Source organism: Myotis brandtii, unplaced genomic scaffold (genome assembly GCF_000412655.1).
Source record: "Myotis brandtii unplaced genomic scaffold, ASM41265v1 scaffold2269, whole genome shotgun sequence".
In the NCBI taxonomy this organism is placed as follows: domain Eukaryota; kingdom Metazoa; phylum Chordata; class Mammalia; order Chiroptera; family Vespertilionidae; genus Myotis; species Myotis brandtii.
This window is the reverse complement of record NW_005358516.1, coordinates 50,264-75,455: the sequence shown is the minus strand read 5'-3', so window position 1 is coordinate 75,455 and position 25,192 is coordinate 50,264. Positions and strand designations below refer to the sequence as shown.

Here is a 25,192-nt window from a genome sequence, read left to right as displayed (position 1 = left end):
GGCCTAGTATATGAAATTCATGCATGAGGTGGGGATAGTGGGGCGAGGGTGTCCTAGGACTGGCCTTTTGGGGCTTTCCTTCCCCTGACTGACAGCAGCTTGCCCAGCTCCCCTGCTGACACTGCTTGCCATCTGTGCAGCATTGCTTCCATCCCCCACCCCCCATCGCCTCCATCTGCTGGACAGGCATGGGGTGCCATTGCTCTGTGGGGCAATCACTGGCCAGCCCTGCACACCTGCCACAGCTTTGCTGGCTGGTGGCCTGGTCCTCCCTCTGTGGGGAAATCGATGAAGGGGGCCCCCAGATCCATAGCCCTGCAGAGAGAGGCCCCACAACTCCCCTCAGCACACCCAGAAGGGTGGTCTGGGCCTCCCTCTATGGGGTGATCTTGGGGCGATGGCGGGGCCCCCAACCAATTGCATCACACCTGCCTTGGCTGGCCTGGCACCAGTGCATGTCATAGCGTGGTCATCCAGAAGGTCATCCAGACGGTCGTTCTGAAGTTTGGTTTGCATATTAAGCTTTTGTTATTATAGATAATACTTTGTTGTATAAATATACCACAGATTTTTTATACACTCCTCTACTGATGGTCTCTTGGGCTGTTTCCAGGTCTTAGCTATTGTAAATTGCGCTGCTATGAACACAGGGGTGCTGAAATTCCTCCTGATTGATGTTTCCATTCCCTTAGGATATATTCCTAGAAGTGGGATCACTGGGTTAAATGGCAGTTTCATAGTTAATTTTTGAAGAAAAAACATGGTGTTTTCCATAATGGCTGCACCAGTCTCCATTCCCACCAGCATTGTACCTGGGTTCACTTTTCTCCACATCCTCAAGTGCTCCACACACAACGTGTTGGTTTATTTATGATCATTCTAACAGGTGTGGGGTGATACCTCATTTTCTTTTTAATTTGCATCTCTTGGAAAATTAGTGACTTGAGCATTTTCTCATATGTCTCTTGGTCATATGTATGTTTCCTTTGGGGAAGTGTTAACTTAGGTCCTTTGCCCATATTTTAATTGGGTTGTTTGCTTTCCCTTTGTTAAGTTGTATGAGTTCCTTATATATTTTGAATATTAACCCTTTATCAGATGTATCCTTGCCATATATGTTCTCCCATACAGTGGGCTCCCTTTTCGTTTTGTTGATGGTTTCTTTTGCTGTGCAGAAGATTTTTATGTTGATGTACCTCATTTGTTAATATTCTACTTAGTTTCCTTTGCCTTAGGAGATATACCTGTAAACATATTGCTATGAGAGATGTCTGAGATTTTGCTGCCTATGGTTTCTTCTAGGATTTTTATAGTTTCCCAACTTACATTTCAGTCGTTATCCATTTTAAGTTATTTCCTGTGTATGATGTAACTTGGTGGTCTATTTTCATTTGCTTTTGCATGTATTTGTCCAATTTACCCCCACAGCATTTATTGAAAAGTCTGTCTTAACTCCATTGTAAGTTACCACCACTCCAATTTCCTTTGTCAAATGTTAAATGTGTGTAATGGCTTGGGTCCATTTCTGGGTTCTTTGTTCTATTTTATTGGTCAATATACCTGTTCTTTTCCCAGCACCAGGCTTTTTTGATTACGGTGGCTTTGTACTATAACTTGGTACCTAGACTTGTGATCCCTCCAATTTTGTTCTTCTTTCTCAAAATTGCTGTAGCTATTTGGGGTGTTTTTTGGTTCCATATAAGTTTTTGGAGTGTTTATTATAGTTCTGTGAAACATGCTGTTGTTATTTTAATAGGGGTTGCATTACATCTGTAGATTGCCTTTGGTAACAAGGACATTTTACTGATGCTAATTATACCAATTCATGGACACTGTATATTCTCACATTTGTTTATATCTTACTCTATCTCTTTTTTCAAAGTCATGTAATTTCCTCAATACAAGTCTTTTACCTCCTGGGTTAAGTTTATTTCTAAGTATCTTAATTTTTTTGTTGCAATGGTAAATGAGATTGTTTAGTTTCTCTTTCTCACAATTCATTATTGGTGTATAAAATGTCATCAATTTATTGGTGTTAATTTTGTATCTTGCCTTATTGCCAAATTCATTTATTAAATCTAGTAGGTTTTTGGTGGAGTCTTTAGGGTTTTCTATGTACAATATCATATCACCTGCAAGTATTGACAGTTTTACTTCCTCTTTTCCAATGTGCTGTCTTCTTTCCTTTTCCAGTTGTAGGACTTCCATTCTGCCAGATTTCAGGCTGCTCTGATTGATGGTTGTTCTGTATTTTAGTTATTATTTTGATGTGGTTGTGGGAGGTGGTGAGTACAGGCATTTACCTATGCCACCATCTTGGTTCTTTCCCAGGCTCTATTTCCGATGATTCATGCTGAGGTGTTATGGTTCATCCCTCTCTCTTCTCCTGCACAAGTGGTAAAATGGAAGAGAAAGCGGGATGCCCCCATGTGTCCTGCTGGTGGGACATTGAAACCACATAAGCCCCTCTGTATGAAGGACCCTCCCTGCCCCCACCTTGATCCACAATATAACCCTAAACCAGTGTCCTTACCTGGGGGATCCAAACATTTCTTTCCCTTTTTTTTCAAAAATATATTTTTCAGTGATGTCAGAGAGGAAGAGACGGGGGGAGAAATAGAAACATCAATGTTGAGAGAGAATAATGAATCTGCTGCCCCCTGCATGTCCCACACTGGTATTGAGACTGCAACCTGGGCACGTGCCCTGACCAGCAATGGAACTGTGACTCTCAACCACTGAGCCATGCCACCAGGCAGCCATTTCTTTCTTTCTTTTTTTTTCCTGAAATTGGAGTTCCCATCCTATATTTAATGGGAATTAACATTTACAGGGTGCATTGCATTTACATATCCTATAATACAGGAATGATATCTCTTTGCCAGAAGATAAAAATTGTAAATTTTCTTGCTATTTCTTGGTTCCAACTTGATAATTTCTTAAGATTGTAAATTATATAGTATTCGGCTAAAATATTTCTTCATAAATAGTTACAAAACCTGCCAAAACACAAGAAGAAAGTATATTAAAAAAAAAAAAAAAAACACCTGACGTTTGGATGTCACACAACACCAGAAACAATGCTTAGAGACGTGGCGTTGTTCCAGAAGAAAGTGGGTCAGTGAGCTACTAAGCTGAAGATAGAGACCGCCCTTCCCCAGGATCATATTGCACAATGCAAAATGTCAAACGACAGTACCTCAAAGCAAAATAAAGGTCTGAGGATGAAGCCAGCTCACTTGTAATCCTGTTAAAAGAATGAGAGTCACCGTTTAGATCCAATGTACTGGAAAACATTTGCTAGCTCAGAATATTGTATTTGTAAAATCTGCTAAGAAGTCAGCCAAGGATGCCGAAGGCATTCGCCAGCAGAGGCTTGTTTTTCTGGAACCATTTCTAACATTGGAATCAGGAAATCTGTAAACTGTGCAGCATCTTCATGGGGCCACCCATACTTTTCCACAAGTACATCAAAGAGGCTCCAGGGCTTCAGCTTGGTGATGTGCCGCAGTTCTCCTCTGCAATTGAAGAATTTCCAGAATATTTTCCAGATAGAGCAAAGTGCCTTGGGATACTGCATAGCAGCTCTATGATATGGCCTATGTGGTCTTCCTCTCTGGAATAGTCCTCTCCAGAACGCGGTTCAAACAAATAATCTCCCGTCGTCAGCTCAAATGCCATACACACCATGCTCCAGGTGTCAGCAGGTGTGCTTTAACCTGCTCCTATTAAAACCTCCATGAATCTGTACTGACATGTCTGAATGTCTTCTGTGAAGTGTTTATGTACCCAACAAGCATCTCACAGGTCAGCAATCTTAACTCTAACTTTATTGGCATTCTGTGGATCCAGGGGATTCACCAGTAAGTTTGCTGCCTGTGTTTTGTTTGTTGGCAAATCCCCAGTGCTGGAGGCCGAAACCATCCTGCTCTTGTCTTGGGATGGGCTGTTTTCCTCCTGCTCAGTAAGCGGGATTCCTCAGAAAGTGCAGAGCCACAAACCACAGGTTCGAAGGGCCCAGAGAACAATGAGGTAGAAAACTCTGGAAACTGTGACTTGGGAATTTTATTCTGTCCACTTGGCAATTTACCATCCAATTGTTCATAGGAGCTGGTATACGTGTAATCACTTTCTGCTTTTGGTTCATCAAGGTTATACTCCTCGGGGTTTGGGCAATCTTCTTCATCATCCTCTTCATCATCCAGCTGCTGCTCCAGCAGTAATGGGCCATTCCCAATGTGGTCATTGGTTTCGGGTGATTCTATCCAGGTGGGGTCTATCTTCTCGAGCTCCTGTTCACCATCGTATTCATCCTGCTCAATGTTTTCTTTCTCAGCATCTTCTTTCTCTTCCTGGTCCTCAGCTTCACTGTTGTTAAGCACAGGCTCTCCCTCAGCAGCCACTAGTGCTTCTGTTTTTAGTTTCAACTCTGGGCGGTATTCATCATCTTGCTCATTGGAAGGTACGGCTGATGTGACATTTTCTTTTATTATTTTCCTTTTGGCTTCACACTCCAAATTCTTCCAAAAGGCAGGTGCTTTTCCAGTAACTCAGCCTGCCTTTTCTGCTTCCTTTTTTTGTTTTTAGAAAATTTTCCTATAGGTTTATGCTGTGGAGCCATACTCACTGCAGTCCCTGAAGGAGGAGGAACACCGGCTTTCTGCCACTGCATGGCCTCAGCTGCCATTCTTCTCACGTGTGCATCATCACACACATCAAGATGTCCCCTGGCTTGATGTCAGTATGAATGATCTTGCATTTTCTGTGTAGATAATCTAATCTCTGTAATACCTGTCAAATGATACTCCTCACACAATGTAAATGAAGGCCTTGATAGTTGGACTTGATAATCCATTTGAGGAGATGGTGGCCAAGCACTTCGAAGAACATGCAGACATGGATTCCATTCATGCCTGAAATCTTGAAGTCATCAATTAGCTGTACTACCATGCCTTTACTTGGGTCACTGGGATCACTTTCTAGAACACATTTGAGCAATTTTATTTAATCCAAGGCTGTCTCTGCATAATGCTGGGCACTTTTTACAACTTTCATTGCAACAAATTTTTCCCCTGCATGTCCCAGCACAACCAGACAATAGAGAAGTGTCCCCATCCTAGCTTCCTAGTAACATGATACTGACCATTGTGTAGGGAACATCATCAGCCTAAACACCATTCCAAGGTATTGTGGGTCCCTCTATATCCTCCTGATGGTGTCACCTGCTATTGGTGCTATGAACATGATGACAAGTGAATGAATTCATCAAGGGGTCCTTCTTCGCTAACCTTGGGGTCACATTCCTCTGAAGCCTTCTGTCCAGCACAATAATGCCCTGCTGTTGGCTAATTGGGACCTGAGCTGTGTGGGGCTGAGCTGCACTGTCAAGTCAGCAGATCCTCTGGTTAGATTTAGGAAACATGGGTCAGAAGATTCGATCAATAATTGTCATTTTAGCACAAGAGTGCCTGAAAGAGACTCTCTGCCTTTTGTCCACATGAGAAAGTTGTCTCTGTTTACCTAACGCAGAGACATCAGAGATAAGTACAGAGTCGGGAATCCAGAGGTTCCCTGAGGGAAACTGACATGAAGAGGAAACCACACAAGAAACCAGCTCAAATCTCCCTCCAACTGCACCTGCTGCTAGGATGGTCCTTGTGTTCAGGGAACCTGAGCGACCCCTGGTGGTCGCAGCCTCTCCTGCAGGGAGGTTTGTGTCTGGGTTCACAGTGACTTCCGCTCACTTTGCGTGTCTTGCACAGAAATACACGGCCATGTCATCGACTCTTAGGCTGTTCATTTGCAGATACACCGTATTCTTGGCGTTGTCTCTGGAGATGGTGAATCAGCCCTTCACAGAGTCTGCATAGTATGTGTTGCCACCACTCCAATTAATGAGTGACACCTACTCTAGCCCCTTCCCTGGAGCCTGGAGGACCCAGTGCACGCCATAATCGTCAAAGGTGAATCCAGAGGCTGCACAGGAAAGTCTCAGAGACCTCCCAGGCTGCACAAAGCCTCCCCCAGACTCCACCACTGCACCTCACACTGGGCACCTGCAAACACAAAGATGTCCTGGTCAGGAAACTCTCACACGTCCACTGTTTTTCTCACTCAAACCTACTCACATACACAGTGTCTATCATTCTCCATAAATTGTCTCTAAAAACAGCCACAAGGAAAACACAGCTGAGCCCAAACCCCATGGAGAGTCCTCTATGTTCAGTCCTGGCCAGGGTATGGGAACACCTGGGTATCCCAGGGCTGGGCTCCTATCCCAGAGCTGCAGGGTCAGGGCTGGGCTGGTTTTTATGAGCAGAGGGGACATATTTGCATGTCCTCCTACTATATAGAGAGAATTGGGGTTGAATTCTGACATAAAGGACATAGTCCCAGAGTGGGAATTGTACAAAGGTGCTGTCTGTTATAAATTACTCCCACATCCAGGGCTGTGCCCTCCCATAGGACCCAACTGCTCAGAAGATCCATACAAACACACAGGAGAGAAAATTCACACAAAAATGGAAGGTTTAAAATGAGAGATGCTGTTGACAGGCACTAGTAATGACACCCAAGAGAAATCAACCCTCACATTCTGAGAAAAAAGTAAAAGTCCAGGGGGTTCATGTTCAGGAGATGGGAAGTTCCATCTGACACTATTTCCCCTACAAAGTGATCAGAGGATAAACTGAGACCAGAGTGTGAGCCTAGAGCCAGTGGACCAAGTGTTGGGGGAGAGAGGAGAGTCTGTGTTGGCCCCTGGGAACAGAAGCATGAACTATAGAGACACAGACAGAGCTCCTGGATCCTATTCCTTCAGGGGAGTTTGGTGCTGGACGTGTAGCAGCTGCATAGCCTCCTTTGTGGTGTTTACTCTCAACTCTGTTGTAGATCCAGTTTCATACATTTGGATATAGAATTTTCATCATGACTAAGTGTGTTTAGATAGGCTGTGGGTAATGGTTTAGTAATAATTAGGTTGAAAATCTTGTTATTGTGATCCTGATATCTGCATGTGACTCTTGGGACCACCATCACCATGTCCTGGCTCATCTTCAGGTCTCCTGTCTGTGACCCATCTCGGGGTGTCCATAGATGGATGGACCTGTGAGATAGGTTCTGGTGGATGAAGCAGGGCAGGTGGGTTTTACAGGGTCTGCTCTGCCCTTGATGCTGTGGGAAGAGCTGGAGAGAGTCGGCAGGGCTCTGGCCATGGAGATCAGGGTCTCGGACAGATCTAGGGAGAATGTGGACAGTGGAAGGCAGCTTGGGAGTTTCCTTCATTCTGAATTTTGGAAATATTTTTAGAACAAAAGGTGTTCGTTTTCCTTTAAATGTCTGGTGAGATTCACCTATGAAGTTATCTGGTCCAGGAATTTTCTTTGCTGGGAAGTTTTTGATTCCTGCTTCAACTTCATTAGATTAATTTGGTGTATTTAGATGTTTTGATTGTTTCTGATTCAGTTTTGAAAGGATATATGATTCTAGGAATTTAGCATTTTTGCCCATGTTGTCCAATATGTTGTCCAATATGTTGGCATACGGTTGTGCATAGTAGTTTATTATTAACCTTTCTATTTCTATGGTATTTCTATGTTGTTCATTTGCAGATACAACATGTTCTTGGAGTTACCACTGGAGATGGTGAATCGGGCCTTCACAGAGATGGCATAGTTTGTGGTACTTCCATCACCATTAATGCATGAGACCCACTCCAGCCCCTTCCCTGGAGCCTGGTGGACACAGCTCATCCAGTAGCTACTGAAGGTGAATCCAGAGGCTGCATAGGAGAGTCTCAGAGACCCCCCAGGTGGCACCAAGCCTCCCCCAGACTCCACCAGCTGTACATCACATTGGACACCTGAAAACACAAAGGCATCTTGGTCAGGAAACTGTCACATGTCCACTCTTTCTCTCACTCATGTCCACTCACATGCTTAGTGTCTCTTGTTCTCCATAAATTAGCTCTTAAAATAGCCACAAGGAAAACCCAGCTAAGCCCAAACCCCATGGTGAGTGGTCTGTATTTATTCCTGATCAGTGAATGGGAACACCTGGGGATCCTGGGACTGGACTCCTATCCCAGAGCTGCAGGGTCAGGGCTGGGCTGGTTTATATTAGCATAGGGGGCCCCTATTTGCATGTCCTCCTGCTATATAGAGAGCTTTGGGGTTGGATTATTACATAAAGGACATAGTCACAGAGTATGACATTTCCAAGGGTGCTGTGTGTGAAGAATTACTCCCCACATCTGGGCCTGTGCTCTCCCCAGTGGACCAAAAAGCTCCAGGAGACCTGTACAAAGACCCAGGAGAGAAAATTGTCATGAAAAAAAAGAAGAGGTTTAAAATGAGAGATGCCTTTGACAGTCACCAGTAATGACAAACAAGGAAAATCAACCCTCACAACCCGAGAAAGAAGTAAAAGTGTGTAAGGTTCATATTCAGGAGGCAGGTAGGTCCATCTGACACTGTTTTCCCTACAAAGTGGTCAGAGGATAAACTAAGACCAGAGTGTGAGCCTAGAGCCAGTGGACCAAGTGTTTGGGGGGAGAGGAGCATCTGTGTGCATACCTGGGAACCAAAAGCATGAACTATAGAGACACAGACTGATCTCCCAGGTCCTATTCCTTCAGGAGAGTTTGGTGCTGGATGTGTAGCAGCTGCACTGCCTTCTTTGTGATGTTTATTCTCTAGACTCCCTTGTAGATCCAGTTTCATACATTGGGATATAGAAGAATCTCAGTCATGACCCGGTGTGTTTAGAGGAAGATGTGGGTAATGATTTAGGAATAATTAAGTTACGTTCTGAAAATATTATTATTGGAAACCTGATGTCTGCATGTGACCCTTGGGACCACTGTCACTATATCCCTACATGATGGGGGCAACTGGAACCTGCACCTGACTCAGTGCTACTTTGGAGAGGAAGCTACATGGGAACATGATGGGGGATTAACCAAGACTGAGGACACACACATCCAGGATCATTGTTTCATTAGGTTGTCATCTCCTTGTCGTTTAGCCAGTTCACGTTTTCTTCCCTCACTTCCCTCTGAAACAGCCCCATATATTTCTTAGAGTCAAGAAGACACTTAGCTGAGAGTGTGCAGGTGCACAAGTCATTTGTGTGTTGGTTTTGTATCTTACATCTTTCCTGAATTCTAGTTCTATTAGCTTCTCATACAGTTTTTAGGGTTTTGTATTTACAAGATCATGCCATCTGCATACAGATAAGGAGAAACATTTTTAACTTGCTTCTTTCTGATTTAGACATTTATATATCCCTTTCTTGCCTAATTGTTCTCTGTTGTGATGTAAGAAGAAAAGCTTTTATATTTTCTCTGTGTAGCATGATGTCACTTGTTGGCTTCTCCAATGTGACCTTTAGTATATTGAGATTCATCACTTCTACACCCAATCAGTGATGACTTTTAATTCTAAAGCGACTTTCAAGTTTAAAGGCTTTATTTTATATCTATTTATATGATGGTATGCTTTATCCTTCATTCTGTGGACGAAATGTATCACATTTTCTGACTTACATACCTTGAACCATCCATGCATGCTAGGCCGGTATCCCACTTGATCGTGGTAAATGATCCTTTCGGTGTGCTGTTAAGTTTCCTAGTATATTGTTGAGGATTTTTTCATGTATATCCATCATAGATATTGATCTGCCATTGTGTATGCTTTTATTTGGCTTTTACATGAGTGTAATGGTTACGTCAATAAATTTGTTTGGAAGTCTTGCCTCTTTTTTAATTCTTGGAATAGGTCAAGAAGAGTTGATTAAAAAGTTATCAATTCTTATTTGACATTCTGGTAGAATTCACTCTTGAGTCCATTTGGTCATTAGATCTTATTTGCTGGTATGTTTTCACTACCAATTCAATAATTTTTTTAAAATTTGTGGCAATCTAGCCAATTTGGGTTTCAGCTCCTAATTTCAGCATCTACTAAGTGGACTGAGAAATACAACTGTTGATCTTCACAGGGTGTGATCAATTTTGAAATAATAGTTGTTTGCAGACTGCATATTTATTTCATCTGGCACCCAGAGAATGAAATATAACCAAATTTTTATATCAGATTCATAAAGTACAGTGTGTAGCTACATGAACAGTTTTATATCACTGTTCATGGGTGAACACATATCTTTTCCAAAAACAAGTGTGTGACTGTGTGTATGTGGCTGTGTGTGTGACAAAAGGTCTATGTGACTCTGTGCTTCCTGGGAAAATTGTAAGAGAATGATATGGATGCAGGGTGTCCCATGGACAGCTCCTGGGCTTCAGACATGCTCCGGATGCACATCTCACCACAGTGAAGCTAGAAAACGTTGGATCCAGGAAGAAAGCTGGAGGGAGGAGTTTGTTGACTCTGAGGCACATCCCAGCCTCAGAGTCACCTGTCCCCACTCAGCTCTCACACTGTTCATTCGCAGATACAGTGTGGGGCTAGCACTGCTTCCTGTAGGACAGCAGGGGCCCCTTGTGTAGATGGATGTGGGGCTCCCTGTGTTTGGTGCACTGAGCTGACAGCTCTTTTGTGGGTCAATGTGGACCCAGAGAGGATGGGTGAGGTCCCTGAACCTTGAGTGTGCTCAGGCCTTTCAGCGGAGGGAGGGCCCTGAGATCTCCTTGGAACCAGGAGGAGGAGGGCACACAGAGAGTCAGAAAGTGAGGGTAGCTGTGACCTCTGAGGGATGGAGGGGGAGCTGTACACATAGCCCAATCCCAGAAACCCACCTGCAAGTTCAGACTCCTAAGTGAAAAGTTCAAAAGACAGTGAAAAAAGACACTTTTAGAATTTGTGAAGGAGACTTGGTGAAGGAGAGTCCCCATCAGTGCCAACATGTCTCCTGCAAACAGACAATGACCCTTCCTCATTGTTGTCTGCAGTGAGAATATGAGAAGGAAGAATCCTGCCTGGAGGCAGGTGAGAGCTGGAGAGGAAATCCCTGAGCCCAATAGGAAGGCCATTCCCTCCCCACCTCCCTCTGCCCCTGCTCCTAGGGCTGCTCTCTGTGCTGTGAGTCCTGAGCGCCCTCTGGTGTCTTGGACACTCCCTGCAGCCCAGCCCTGCTGCCTGCCTCAGGGAGGTTTGTGTCTGGGCTCACACTGACTTCTCTCACTGTGTCTCTCGCACAGTAATACATGCCGTGTCCTCGGCTCTCAGGCTGCTCATTTGCCGCCCCCACACACACTCTCCCCCTCTGCCTCTGCTACTGGGGCTGCTCTCTCCACTGTGGGTCCTGAGAGCCCCCTGGTGTCCTGAGTGCCCCCTGCAGTCCATCTTTGAAGTCTCCCTCAGGGAGGTTTGTGTCTGGGCTCACACTGACTTCCCCTCACTGTGTCTCACACAGTAATACATGGCCTTGTCCGTGTCCTCAGCTTTCATGCTGTTCATTCGCAGATATAGCGTGTTCTCTGCATTTTCCTGGAGATGGTGAATAGGCCCTTCACAGAGTCTGCATAGTATTTCTGTCTTCCATCATTCCATATAACCGCCACCCACTCCACTCCTTCCCTGGAGCCTGGCGGACCCAGTTCATCCAGTAGCTATTGAAGTTAAATCAAGAGCCTGCACAGGAGAGTCTCAGAGACCCCCTCCACCCCACAGGCTGCTCCAAGCCTTCCCCAGACTCCACCAGATGCACCTCACCCTGGACACCAGAAAACACAAAGACGTCCTGATCAGGAAACTCTCACGTGTCCACTGTTTCTCTCACTCATGACCAGTCACATTCTCAGTGTTTCTTGTTTTCCATTAATTACCTCTTAAAAGAACCACAGGAAAAACCCAGCTGAGCCTCAACCCCATGGTGAGTCCTCTATGTTCAGGGAATGAGAACACCTGGGGATCCCAGGGCTGGACTTCTGTCCCAGAGCTGCAGGGTCAGGATGGGCTGGTTTTTATGAGCAGAGGGAGCCCTTTTTCATGTCCTCCTACTATATAGGGAACTCTCATATTGGACCCTGACATAAAGAACAAGGTCCCAGAGTGTGACATGTTCAAGCATGCTCTATGTTAGGAATTACTCCTCACACCAGGTCGGTGCCCTCCCCACTAGACTCACCTGCTATATGAGACCAGTACAAAGACCCAGAAGAGACATTTTCATAAGAAAAGATAAGGTTTAACATGAGAGATGCCTTTGACAGTCTCCAGTAATGAGAACCAAGAGAAATAAACCCTCAAAATCTGAGAAAGAAGTAAAAGTGCAGGAGGTTCATGTGCAGGAGATGGGAAGTTTCATCTGACACCATTTCCCCTACAAAGTGATCAGAGGATAAACTAAGACCCGAGTGTGAACCTGAAGCCAGTGGAGCAAGTGTTGGGGGAGAGTGTCATGTCTGTGTGGGCCCCTGGGAACTATAGAGACACAGAGTACCCAGGTCCTATTTCTTCAGGGGAGTTTGGTGCTGGACGTGTAGCAGCTGCACTTCCTCCTTTGTGGTGTTTCTTCTCCAGACTCTGTTGTAGATACAGTTTCATACATTGTGATATAGAAGATTCTTCATTATGCCCAGGTGTGTTTAGGGGAAGATGTGGGTAATGTTTTAGGAATAACTAAGTTTAGGTCAGGAAAATGTTGTTATTGGAAACTTTGATGTTAGCATGTGACCTTTGGGACTGCTGTCTGCATGTCCTGGCTCAGCTTCAGGTCTCTTTTCTGTGACCTGTCCTTGGGTGTCCACAGGTGGATTGACCTGTGAGTGGGGTGTTGGTGGATATAGAGGGGCAGATGGGATTTTATGGGGTCTGCTCAGCGTATGAGGCTGTGGGACGAGTTGGAAAGAGTCAGAAGGGCTCTGGCCATGGAGCTCAGGGTCCCTGAGAGATCTAGGAGAACGTAGACAGTGGAAGGCAGCTTGGGAGTTTTCACTCCTCTTGAATTTAGAGAATATTTTGAGATGGATAAGGGTTAGTTCTCCTTTGAATGTCTGGTGAAATTCACTTGTGAAGTTATCTGGTTCAGGACTTTTGTTTGCTTGGAGTTTTGGGGCTCCTGCTTTGATTTCATTAGGTTAATTTGGTCTATTTAGATGTTCTGATTGTTCCTGATTCAGTTTTGAAAGGATATATGTTTTTAGGAATTAAGCATGTTTGCCATGTGGTCCGATATATTGGTATATGGTTGTTCATAGTAGTTTATTACAATCCTTTGTATTTCAATAGTTTTAGTTGTTACTTCTCTTTCATTTTTATTTTATTTATTTGTGTGCACTGTCTTTATTTCTTGATATGTCTGTTTAAAGTTTGTCAATTTAGTCTATCCTTTCAAACATCCAATTCTTGGTTTAATTAATTTCTTTAGACTGTGTTTTATTTATTTCTTCTAAAGTCTTTATTCTTTCCTTCCTTCTACTCACTCCAGGCTTTTTATTTCAGTTCTTTAGATTGTTATCTTTGTTCCTATTTCCTGAGGTGGGCTTGTGATGGTGTAGATTTTCCTCTTATAACTGCTTGTGCTGTGTCCCATAGATTTTGGGTTGTGCTTTCTTTTTCATTTGTTTTAAATTAACTTTGATTTCTTCCTTTATCTCATTGGTAACCCATTCATTGTTCAGTAACATATTCCTTAGCATCAATGATCTTATGTGTTTCTCTGTTTTTATTTTCCTTGTGGTGATTTCTAATGTCATACCAGTATAATCAGAGAAGATGCTTAATATAGTTTCAATCTTCTTAAACTTATTGAGACTTGTTTTGTGTACTAACATGTGGTCTATCCTAGAAAATGTTTCATGTGTGCATGGAAAGAATGTATATCCTGCTGCTTTGGGGTGGAATGCTCTGAAGATTTCTATTATGTCATTGAAGATCTGTGTTTTATTATTGATTTTCTGTCTAGAAAAATCTATCCATTGATGTCAATGGGGAGTTTAAATCCCCTACTATGAACATAGTACTGTCAATCTCTCCCTATATGTCCTTCAAGATTTGCTTTTTTAAAATGAATTTTTATTGATTTCAGAGAGGAAGGGATAGGGAGAGAGAGATAAAACTTCAATCATGTGAGAGAATCATTGATTTGCTGCCTACTACATACCCCCTAGTGGGGATAAAGCCTGAAACCTGGGCTTGTGCCCTGAGTGCCAATGCAGCTCTGACCACTGGTTCATAGGTCAGTGCTCAACCACTGAGCCATGCTGGCCGGGCTCAAGATTTTCTTTATATATTTAAGTCCTCCATTGTTAGGTTTATAAATATTTACAAGAGTTATAGCCTCTTGTTGGATTGCTCCTTTTATTATTCTGTAGTCTCTTTCTTTGTCTCTTACTTTAGTCTTTGTTTCAAAGTCTATTTTTGTCAGATGTAAGTATTGATATCCCAGGTGTTTTTTCATATCCATTTGTATGAAATTTTTTTTCATCCCTTTACTTTTCTCTGTGTGTATCTTTCATCCTGGAGTATGTCAGTTGTGGACACCATATATGTGAGTCTTGCTTTCTTATCCAATCAGCTACCCTATGTCTTTTCATTGCAGCATTTAATCAATTTACACTTAAAGTGATGATTGATTGGTACATATTTATTGCCATTTCATGTTTTCACCTCTGTATTTTTTCTTCTTTTTTCTTTTCATCGTCCTCCTCCTCCTTTTTTTTTTTCCTAGCAGACCTTTAACATTTATTGTAATACTGGTTTGATGGTAACAAACTCCTTTAGCTTTTTCTTGTCTGGGAAACTCTTTGTTTCGCCTTCAATTCTAAAAGCCTTGCTGGGTAAAGTAGTCTTGGTTGTAGGTTCTTGCTTTTCATCACTTTGAATATTTCTTGCCAATCTCTTCTGGCATGAAATATTTCTTTTGATAAATCAGCTGACATTCTTATGGGAGCTGCCTTGTTGTTAATTAACTACCTTTCTCTTGCTGCTTTTAAGATTCTCTCTTTGTATTTAATATTTGTCATTTAAATGATCCTGTGTCTTGTTGTGGACCTCTTTGGGTTCATCTTATTTGGGACTCTCTGTGATTCCTGTACTTGTACGTCTTTTTCCTTCACCAGTTTAGGGAAAGTTTCAGTTGTTATTTCATGAAATAGGTTCTTGATCATTTGCTCAGTGTCTCCTCCTTCTGATACCATTATGATGCCGAAGTTGTTTCATTCCATGTTGTTCCAAATTTTCTTAAAACTATCCTCATTCTTTTTCATTATGTTTTTCTTCTCCAAATGTCCTCTCCCACTACTTTTTCTCCCAAATCACTGTTTTGATCCTCTGCTTCATCCAACCTACTTTTAATTCCTTCCACTGTTTACTTGATGGCAGATATGGTATTCTTCATTTCAAACTGGTTCTTATTCAGGGTCTCTATGTAATTTTTCATGCCATCGTAGTTACCAATAAGTTCATTGAGCATCCTTATAACCACTACTTAAAACTCTATATCTGATAAATTGCTTGCCTCCATTTGATTTAGCTCATTTTTTGGAGATTCCTCTTGTTTGTTATGGGGCCTGTTTCCTTGTCCCCCAATATGCCTGTCTCTTCGAGTTTCTTTCTATGTATCAGATAGAACTGATATGACTCCCAGTCTTTTTGGGGATGCTTTAGGAAGTCGGTGTCCTGTGAGCCCCATTGGTGCAGTCTCCTTGATGTCTTGAGCCTGATGCTCTGAAATGTCCCTATGTGTGTTATGGGGGCCCTCTTTTTGTAATTGGGTCTTGATTTCTCTTGTCCCATTCATGGCTGGTATTGACCTTCAGACTGGCTGACTGTGAGACTCAAACCAGACCAGATCATGGAATTGATATACAGATGTTGACAAATAATACAATACAATACAATGCAAAAAATAAGAACAAAACACCATCAACACCATGAATAAAAACTAAAAACAAACAAACATGAAAGAAGAATAAAAAAAGAATAAAGAAAGAAGAAAAAGAATAGCAAAAAAATTGAAAGGAAAGATGGAAAAATAAGGAATGAGGAATGTAAATGGGAAATAATAGAATAAGAAAAGAGAAAAATCCTATCTAATAAAGAAGAAATATGCTAATTGACCCTCACACCATCACAAAATATGGTGGGGCCCACAGCCAATAAGGAGGGAATATGCTAATTGACTGTCCCACTCTCAAAGATGGTGGCACCCACAGTCACAAGATGGTGGCACCCAGTCCTCTTACCCCACCAAGGTGGCAGGCACGTGGCAAGGCCAAGCCCGCTCCCAGCCTGGGGCACAGGCAAGCTTCGGAAAGCGGTTGCCCAGCTGCCCAGAGCCGTTGAGGCTCAGGTAACCAGGGCCGGCCAAGGCTTGGGCTGCAGCAGTGGCAGCAGCAGAGATGTGTTGGGGGCGTCGCCTTTCTCTGATCGCCCAGTCACCTCCCGCACCTGAGGGCTCCCGGATTATGAGAGGGGGCAGCCTGGGCTGAGGGACCCCTACTCCAGTGCACTAGTTTTCATGCACTGAACATCTAGTAAGAAATATAAAAGACAGTAGGAAAAAAATAAATTTAAAATATAATGAAAAGAATAAAAAGGAAAAATTGGGGTTCACCTCAACAGAGTATGTTTTACCTGCTGTGATCTCCCTTTGAATATGCTAAGTGTGAGGCTTGTTGGAGGCTGCTCCAATGTTGTCTGAAGATGGCCATTGGGTGTGCTGGTTTAGGGCCTCCTGGGAGGTTCTCTGGTGAAGGCCAATCTTAAGAGTTATCTATGCCTAGCCCTTGGCAACCAGTTTGAAGATATAAGTAACCCACAGTTTGTGGTGCCTCTGCTGGGCTTGGCTGTGCATAAGAAGAAACAAGCTGAGCTTCAAGCCTTGTGTTTACCACCACAGAGCCCAGGGTGGGGGTCAGCAAATGTCCCAAGGCACCCCTGGATCCTCCTTTTCCTGCATCCACCTGCTGACTGGCTGTTAACCTTGGTACCTGGAAAGGCTCAGTCTCTTAAAGAGCCTCTGGTGGAATCAGGAGGATGGGGCTCTAGGAATTACTGATCAGACTTCAGGGAAGATGGTGGGTGTGTTCCCCTGCTCCAGAGCCACTTGTCTGAGTCTGTCCAAGATTTTTTTCTGAACTTGGTACCTTGAAACCTTTGGTGGTCAGGCATTTGGGGCTTAGGGAGACCAGAGATTGGGTCTCCCAGAGCCCCAAAGAGCATTTTTCTCAAATCTCCTGTGAGGAGCAGGCACCAGTGAAGTTCAAGAGAAGTGAGTCAATGGCCTCACCAAACCCAGTCTCTGACACCTCCCGATACTTCCCAGACATCTACACCAGGCCTATGCCCCTGACTCCTCAGCAGGGCCTAGAATGCAGGGTGGGGTGACAGGGTTCCAGAGGTGGGGGATTGCTTTCCCCAGGCTGATGCCATTGGGTGGGGATAGCTCCTCCCAAGAAATATGGCTGCTGAGGAATGGAGGAGGGCCCAGTACAGTGTCCAGGAGGCTCTTCCCCACGTCCCTTCCCAAAGCCACCCATCCTGACTCTCCTCAGGCGGGTTCCTTCTGACTGCCCTCCTTCCCTTGGAGCACAGCAGGAGTGGCTGCTAACACACATTTTGCTCCTTGGCCTTTAAAGTGGTGGTTTTTTCTCCAGCAGGCTCTGCTACTTCTTGGCAGACAGAAACCTCCTTGCATATCACAGCTGGGTGCTATGTTGTTGCCTATTCAAGTCTCTGGCACTCCAGGCAGGTGACTGGTCTTGGTATGGGCTTCACACCTCTCAGGGTGAACCTCTGCAGCTGAACTATCCCTTTATCACCTTGGCCTGACAAGCAGGGGAGAGGAGCCAGCCTCTTTTGAGTGTCCCCCCTTCCTTCCAGTCTCCAGGTGGTTTCTCCAGGCTCCGTGGTTAAATGTCTCCTCTTCAGATAGACTTTAGTTGGTAATTCAAGGTGATTGAGTCCCAATTTAATTGTAATTTCCAGTTGGTTCTGGGAGGAGGTGAGAGTAAAATCCACCTATATCAAAACCACCTTATGCCCTCACCCTCTGCATTTATCTTCCTGCAAACATGAAACTTCAACTGTGCTGCATGTGAGAGTGTTCCTACTAATATAGTAAAACTGTTGAAACACAGAGCCATCAGTGGTAGTCACAGAGGCATAGGTCTAGAGAGGCTCCTGGATAAACTGTTATGTAGAGAGGAAACCCAGAACCCTCAGAGGAAACTGCCATAAACACCACCTGCAACCATTCCTGGGGCTGCAACACAAAGTTTGTGGGTCTTGTTTGCCCCCTGCTGGTCACAGCCTCTGCTGCAGGGAGGTTTGTGTCTGGGCTCACACTGACTTTCCCTCACTGTGTATGCTGCACAGTAATACACGGCCATGTCCTCGACTCTCAGGCTGTTCATTTGCAGATACGCCATGTCCTTGGCATTGTCTCTGGAGATGGTGAAGCGGTCCTTCACAGAGTCTGCATAGTATTTCTGACTTCCATCATACCATATAACTGCCACCCACTCAAGTCCCTTCCCTGGAGCCTGGCGGATCCAGTGCATGCCATAGCTACTGAAGTTGAATCCAGAGGCCGCACAGGAGAGTCTCAGAGACCCTCCAGGCTGCACCAAGCCTCCCCCAGACTCCACCAGCTGCACTTCACACTGGACACCTGCAAACACAAAGACATCCTGATGTTCACTGTTTCTCTCACTTATATCCACTCATAATACTCAGTGTTTCTCCTTCTCCATAAATTACCTCTCAAAATAGCAACAAGGGAAACCCAGTTGAGCCCCAACCCCATGGTGAGTGGCCTGTGTTCAGTCCTGATGTGGGAATGGGAACACCTGGGGATCCCGGGGTCACTTGGGGATCTCAGAGCTGCAGGGTCAGGGCTGGGCTGTTTTTATGAGGGGGCCAGATTTGCATGTCTACCTCCTATATAGGGAGCTTTGGGGTTGGATTATGACATAAAGGACATAGTCCCAGAGTGTGACATGTCCAAGGGTGCTGTGTGTGAGGAATTACTCAACACATCTGGGCCTGTGCTCCCCCCAGTGGACCCAAAGTCTCCAGGAGACCTGTACAAAGACCCAGGAGAAAAATTTTCAAAAATGAAAAAGAAGAGGTTTAAAATGAGAGATGCCTTTGACAGTCACCAGTAATAACAACCAAGAGAAAGCGACTCTCACAACCATAGAAAGAAGTAAAAGTGCAGGAGGTTCATGTTCAGGAGATGGGAAATTCCATCTGACACTGTTTCCCCTACAAAGTGATCAGAGGATAAACTAAAACCAGAGTGTGAGCCTAGAGCCAGTGGATCAAGTGTTGGGGAGAGAGGAGAGTCTGTGTGGGTCCCTGGGAACCAGAAGCATGAACTATAGAGACACAGTCAGAGCTCCCGGGTCCTATTCCTTCAGATGAGTTTGGTGCTGGATGTGTAGCAGCTGCACTGCCTCCTTTGTGGTATTTATTCTCTAGACTTTGTTGTCAATCCAGTTTCAAACATTGGAAGATAAAAGAATCTCCATTATAACCAGATCTGTTCAGGTGAACTTGCTGGTTATAATTGGGAACCAATTAAGTTTAAGTTTTGGGAATTTAATTATGTAAGGTCTTGATGCAGATCACTGATAGAAACCTGGTCACCCTCATGGGTTCTGCCTTGTATTCACCATCAGGGTCTGAGTCCATGAGGACATGTGACATGGTTCTAACCAGGGAGCAGGAGAGCATGTTGGGCTTTCCTGCTTCATCAGCAGCTCATTTCAGAAGGACCATCCCCTCCCTTTCGAGTCCCTATTCACATGTGCATGTGGCCCTTGGCAGTGCTTTCACTGGTCAGTACATGATGGGAGTCCCCTGGGACCTGAGGCCCATTCACTGGATGGACCAATGTGCAACACGGGAAAAGCCACCCCGAGGCGGAAGATGAATTACCATGGACGGGAATTCACCACATCTGAGCAGGCACAGCTCCAGGATTGTCCCTTCATTGTGTGGTGATTTCCTAATGGTTTTCCCAGTTCAATTTGTCTCCCTTTTTCCTGAAATAGCCACACATAACATCTGCAGTCATTCAGATAAGGAAGCACTGACTTAAAATTTAACCCATGTTCCAGGTTCCAGGTGAGGGCCAAACTACTGTGTCATGCATCCCAGACAGACAGGTGTCATGGCTGAATTCTAGACAAATTAGCATGTGCACACACATATGCTCACTCGACTCTCATGTGCACAACTTCCAGTTCCCAGGAAGGAATCTCATCCCAGGTTCCTGAGGGGCAGTGGAGGCCCTGACTCTCAGGGGACTGTGATGGCTGGACCCTGACCTCAGGAATATCTGGGTTCTCATCGCTGGAGCCTGTGGGTGTCCTTATATGACAGGACTTTGCAGACATGGTTAAGTTGGGGACAATGGAGCTAAGGGTGCTGACATGGGGATTATCCTGGGCTATCTGCTGGGACTTTCCTGTAACCAGAAGGGTCCCCTTCAGAGAGAAACAAACAAATCAGACTAAAAGTTTTGTGATCATTGAAACCAGACGTTGGGGTGGGTTTGCTCATCCACCCAAGTGAATGAGGAGCAGGAGGGAAACATGAGATAGGGAGGACAGAGAGCTGTGGAAGGAGGTCCTGGGGGAGGATCCTCACCGCTGTGGTCCACGTGGGCCTGTCAGAGAGAAACATGGGGACAGGTGGGTCTGTCAGAGGGAAATATGGGGACAGGTGGGTCTGTGGGGACAGGGGGCCTGAGCTCAGCACACAGTGGCCTGGGCTGCACCAGGGTCTCTCTTGGTGGGAAGGTTTCCAAAACCTACAACAAGAAGAGCACTGAGGATGGTCTCCTCGCAGAGAAAGAGAAATAGAAAATACAAAGACTTGGTGATGGAGAGTCCAAGTCACTGCTGACATGTCTCCTGCAAACAGACAATGTCCCTTCTGCATTGAGAATGAAGTGTCTGCAGTGAGAATATGAGAAGGAAGAGCCATCTCTGGAGGCAGATGAGAGCTTGAGAGGAAATCCCTGTGCCCAACAGGAAGCCCCTTCCCTCCACACCATCCTTTGCCCCTGCTCCTGGGGCTGCTCTCTGTGCTGTGGGTCTGAGCACCCCCTGGTGTCCTGAGTGCCCCCTGCAGCCCAGCCCCTCTGTCTCCCTCAGAGAGGTTTGTGTCTGGCTCACACTGACTTCCCCTCACTGTGTGTCCCTTGCACAGTAATACATGGCCAGTGTCCTCGGCTCTCAGCTGCTCAGCTCCATGTAGGCTGTGCTCATGGCCGTGTCTCTAGACATGGAGACTCTGCCTTGGAACTTCTGTGCATATTTTGTGTTTCCATTGTTAGGGTAAACCCGTGCCACCCACTCAAGCCCCTGTCCTGGGGCCTGTCGCACCCAGTGCATGTAGTAGCTGGTGAAGGTGTATCCAGAAACCTTGCAGGAGACCTTCAGAGAGGCCCCAGGCTTCCTCACTTCAGCCCCAGACTGCACCAGCTGCACCTGGGAGTGGACACCTTTGGAGAGGAGACAGGAGTGGGTGGAAATCCCCCTTGAACCTCCCTGATCCGCTCCTTAACCCAGGGACTGGAGAGCCCCTTACCTGTAGCCATGGCTGCCAGGAGGAGGGTTCTCCAGCTCCAGTCCATGGTGAGGGCTGTGCTGTGAGCACTTCTGTAGGTGAAGGTGTGGCTGTGGGTGATGCCCCCAGGGCACAGACTTATCCATATTTAACCTAGTCTACTCCCTCTCTTTTGCATATTCATGAGGCAGAGTATTTTATAGCTGATGTCTTCACCCCACCTGAGAGAAGATGGATGACATAGGGACCAGGCTCAGTGGAAGTCTGAGGGCCCTAGTCCTTATTCTTTTTTTTTCTTTTTCATAAATTATATCTTTATTGTTGAAATTATTACATATGTCCCATTTAATTCCCCATTGACCCCTTCTAGCCTGACCCAAGACTTCACTATCCTATTGTCTATGTCCATGGATTATGTATATATGCATTCAAGTTTTTTGTTGATCTCTTCCCTTTGTCAGTTTACTTTGCTCATTGTTAGATTCCACATATGGATCATATGGTACCCGTCTTTCTCTGACTGACTTAGTTCGCTTAGCATGATAATCTCCAGCTCCCTCCATGCTGTCATAAAGGGAAGGAGTTCCTCCTTTTTTACTGCTGCATAGTATTCCCATGGTGTAAATGTACCTGAGCTCTTTTATCTGTTCATCTACTGATGGGCACTTGGGCCATTTCCAGATCTTAACTATTGTAAATTGTGCTGCTATGAACATAGGCGTGAATACATTCCAGTATCTTTTTTTATTTTTATGTAGTCCCATTTGTTTATTTTCTCCTTAATTTCTTTTGCCCCAGGAGATGTATCTGTAAACAAATTGCTACTAGAGATGTCTGAGATTATGCTGCCTATGGTTTCTTATACAATTTTTATGTTTTCATGACTTACATTTAAGACTTTTATCCATTTTGAGTTTTTCTTGTGTATGGTGTAGCTTGGTCTGGTTACAATTTGCTTGCACGTGTCTGTCCTATTTTCTGAACACCATTTATTCAAGAGACTCTCTTGACTCCATTGTATGATCTTGCCTCCTTTATCAAATATTATTTGAGCATAATGACTTGGGTCAATTTCTGGGGTCTATATGTCTGTTCTTATGCCAGTACCAGGCTGTTTTGATTACAGTGGTTTTGTAGTATAATTTTATGTCTGGTATTGTGATCCCTAAAATTTTATTCTTGTTTCTCAAGATTACTGAACTTTTCAGGATCTCTTTTGATTCCATATAAATTTTTAGAATATTTGTTGTATATCTGTGAAGACCACAGTGGGTATTTTAATAAGAATTTCATTGAATCTATAGATTGCTTTGGGTAGTATAGGCATATTAATTATGTTAATAATACCAATTCCTGAACACGGTATATTCTTCCAATTTTATGTTTTCCTCTATATCTATTTTCAACATTTTGTAGGTTTCCCAGTACAGGTCTTTTGCCTCCTTGGTTCAATTTATTCCTAAGTATCTTAAGTTTTGTTGCTGTTGTTTTTGCAATGGTAAATAGGATTGTGTGTTAAGTTTCTCCTTCTGAGAATTCATTATTGGTGTATAAAAATAGCTTTGATTTCTGGGTATTAATTTTGTATCCTGTTACATTACTGAATTCATTTATTAAATCTACCAGTTTTTTTGGTTGAGTCCTTCGGGTTTTCTATGTACAGTATCATGTTGGTGAAGGAGAGTCCCCAGTCACTGCCAATATGACATCTGCCAACAGCAATGTGACCTCCTCCTCTGGTGTCCCCTGTGAGAATACAGGGAGTTAGAGCCAAAGCGAAAAAGCAAGAATCCTCCCTGGATGCAGCTGACAGCTTGAGCAGGAGTTTGTTAGAAATGAAATCATTTAAGGTCATGCAGGCAGGGATCAAGAGAGATAAGGAGCATGTCACTTCAAACTGGTGGGAAGGGGAACCCTGTTTCCTACATGCACATTCTCACAGTGTCTCTGTTCTAGAAGGTAGCACCTTCCCAGGTCCAGGAGATCGGAACTTGGACACTTTTAGGGTCATTATTGATATGGTCACACCTGGGTCACCCAAGCTGCATAATTCATTGGGGTCCCATTTATGAAATATCACAATAGTTGCAGGGAAGAGTAGATACCTCTCACTGGAGGAGCCATGGTGAAGGTGTGTTTGCATTTGTGCCATAATTTCCTTGGACCAAGACCCGTGTCTCATTCCATCATAGTCATAATCTGAATCATCGCCATTTGCTTTTTCTTTCCGCATGACCACACCCCCTGCCCCAGGCCCTCACCGCCCCAGTGTTTGTGATTTGCTTATTTTTATTCACTCTTCTCATTTTCTGTAGACATGGTGGTTGTCGACACAGAATGACTTTTTATAGGAAAAGAAAGCAGGTGCTTCCTCTTTAGATGCCATTGGAAAATTCAACCCTCAAAGGCCCAACTCTAAGTTCACACAAGGCCTTCTAAAAACTGATGACCTTGGATAAAGTACAGATTCCGTCCAGAACTTTGGACCATGATCTTTGTCCAATTCTATCAACATCATCACCAAATCCATCACCATCACCACCACCACTATCATCATCATCATCATCACATGCTTACTTGTAATTTTTCTTCTGATTTTCTGTAGGCCTAGTTTTTGAATACACATAATGACACTTTATATAAAATTTTTGGTCATTTTGCATAGGTGTTAAGTAAAATAGGTTGCCATACTCTTATTTCCATTTGATTGCTGAGAAGGGAAGTCTTATTTTTGCCTCTTCTCCATCTGCCACACACAAGAAATCTGATAGGAAATCATGGTTTTGTCTTTAGATGTAATTGTGAGATTGAAACCACTCAAGATTAGGAAAAACCAAGATGGCGGCATAGGTAAACACCAGAAACTGCTGCCTCCCACAACAACTTCAAAAATACAATGAAAAGACAAAATGGACATCATCCAGAACTACAGGAAGGCTGGTTGAGTGGAAATCCTACAACTAGAAGGAAAGAGAAAAGCACACTGAGACTCAGAGGAGCTGAGGAAGTGAAGTGCAGAGGTACGGAGGCTCGAGCACGCAAGGGAAGGGGCTGGTACCTGAGGACACAGCTGTCTTTTTGTCTGTCCCAAGAGACGCGGCTGTGTGCCGCGCTCGGTCTCCCTCTGACCCTCTGAACTCAGAGGTCTGGCAAACTTTCCTGCCCAGATCCCTGGTTTTTACCTTTCTCAGGGAACTCTGCCCTTCCCAGCTGCAAACTGTCTCACCGGCTGGGTATACTTCACCAGTTCGGGGTGGGTGTTGTTAGTTTCAGCTGCTCACTCCATTTGCTCTGGGACAAGACCTAGGACACGTCTGCCTATTTCGCCACCATCTTCAGGGCTGTCTTTTTGAATCTGGAGGGAGTCACAAGCTCCAGACTGCTCTGACCTCCAGTTCCGGGAAGTCTCTGGGGACCCAGGACTCATATGGGGAGAAACTGGACTGTCTGACAGCAGGCAGAACTAGGAACTTGAGGGTGGCTTTCCCTTAGAGGTGCTTGCAGCAATTACTGGGACACTGAGACACAGGGCCCCTTAGGGTAGGGCTGAGGATCACCCATAGCTGCTTGCTCTGCCCTGTTGATTCCCTGAGACCCTGCCCCACCCAGGCTGCAGCAGAGGATTTGCATATGAATGCCCTGGCCCTTTGCAATCTGAAAATTACCTAACAAACTGCAGCTGGGCCAGACAGACCCAGAACTTCCAAGAGAAG

The 25,192-nt window shown here is 44.5% G+C and overlaps 2 long non-coding RNA genes and 1 pseudogene across 2 annotated transcripts in view; 1 reads left to right on the top strand and 2 right to left on the bottom strand.

The window, feature by feature from the left end:
• Nucleotides 1-3,331: 3,331 nt before the first annotated feature.
• Nucleotides 3,332-5,147, bottom strand: LOC102261186 (annotated as a pseudogene).
• Nucleotides 5,148-7,660: 2,513 nt separating this feature from the next.
• Nucleotides 7,661-25,192, top strand: part of LOC106726114 — a 20,231-nt gene continuing 2,699 nt past the window's right edge. The window contains exons 1-2 of the long non-coding RNA XR_001362127.1: nt 7,661-7,736; nt 17,453-17,456. This is a non-coding gene — a long non-coding RNA (uncharacterized LOC106726114). The remainder of the gene's footprint in view (nt 7,737-17,452; nt 17,457-25,192) is intronic.
• LOC106726113 overlaps nt 11,582-25,192 on the bottom strand; it is a 61,262-nt gene continuing 47,651 nt past the window's right edge. Inside the window, exon 3 of the long non-coding RNA XR_001362126.1 lies at nt 11,582-11,661. This is a non-coding gene — a long non-coding RNA (uncharacterized LOC106726113). The remainder of the gene's footprint in view (nt 11,662-25,192) is intronic.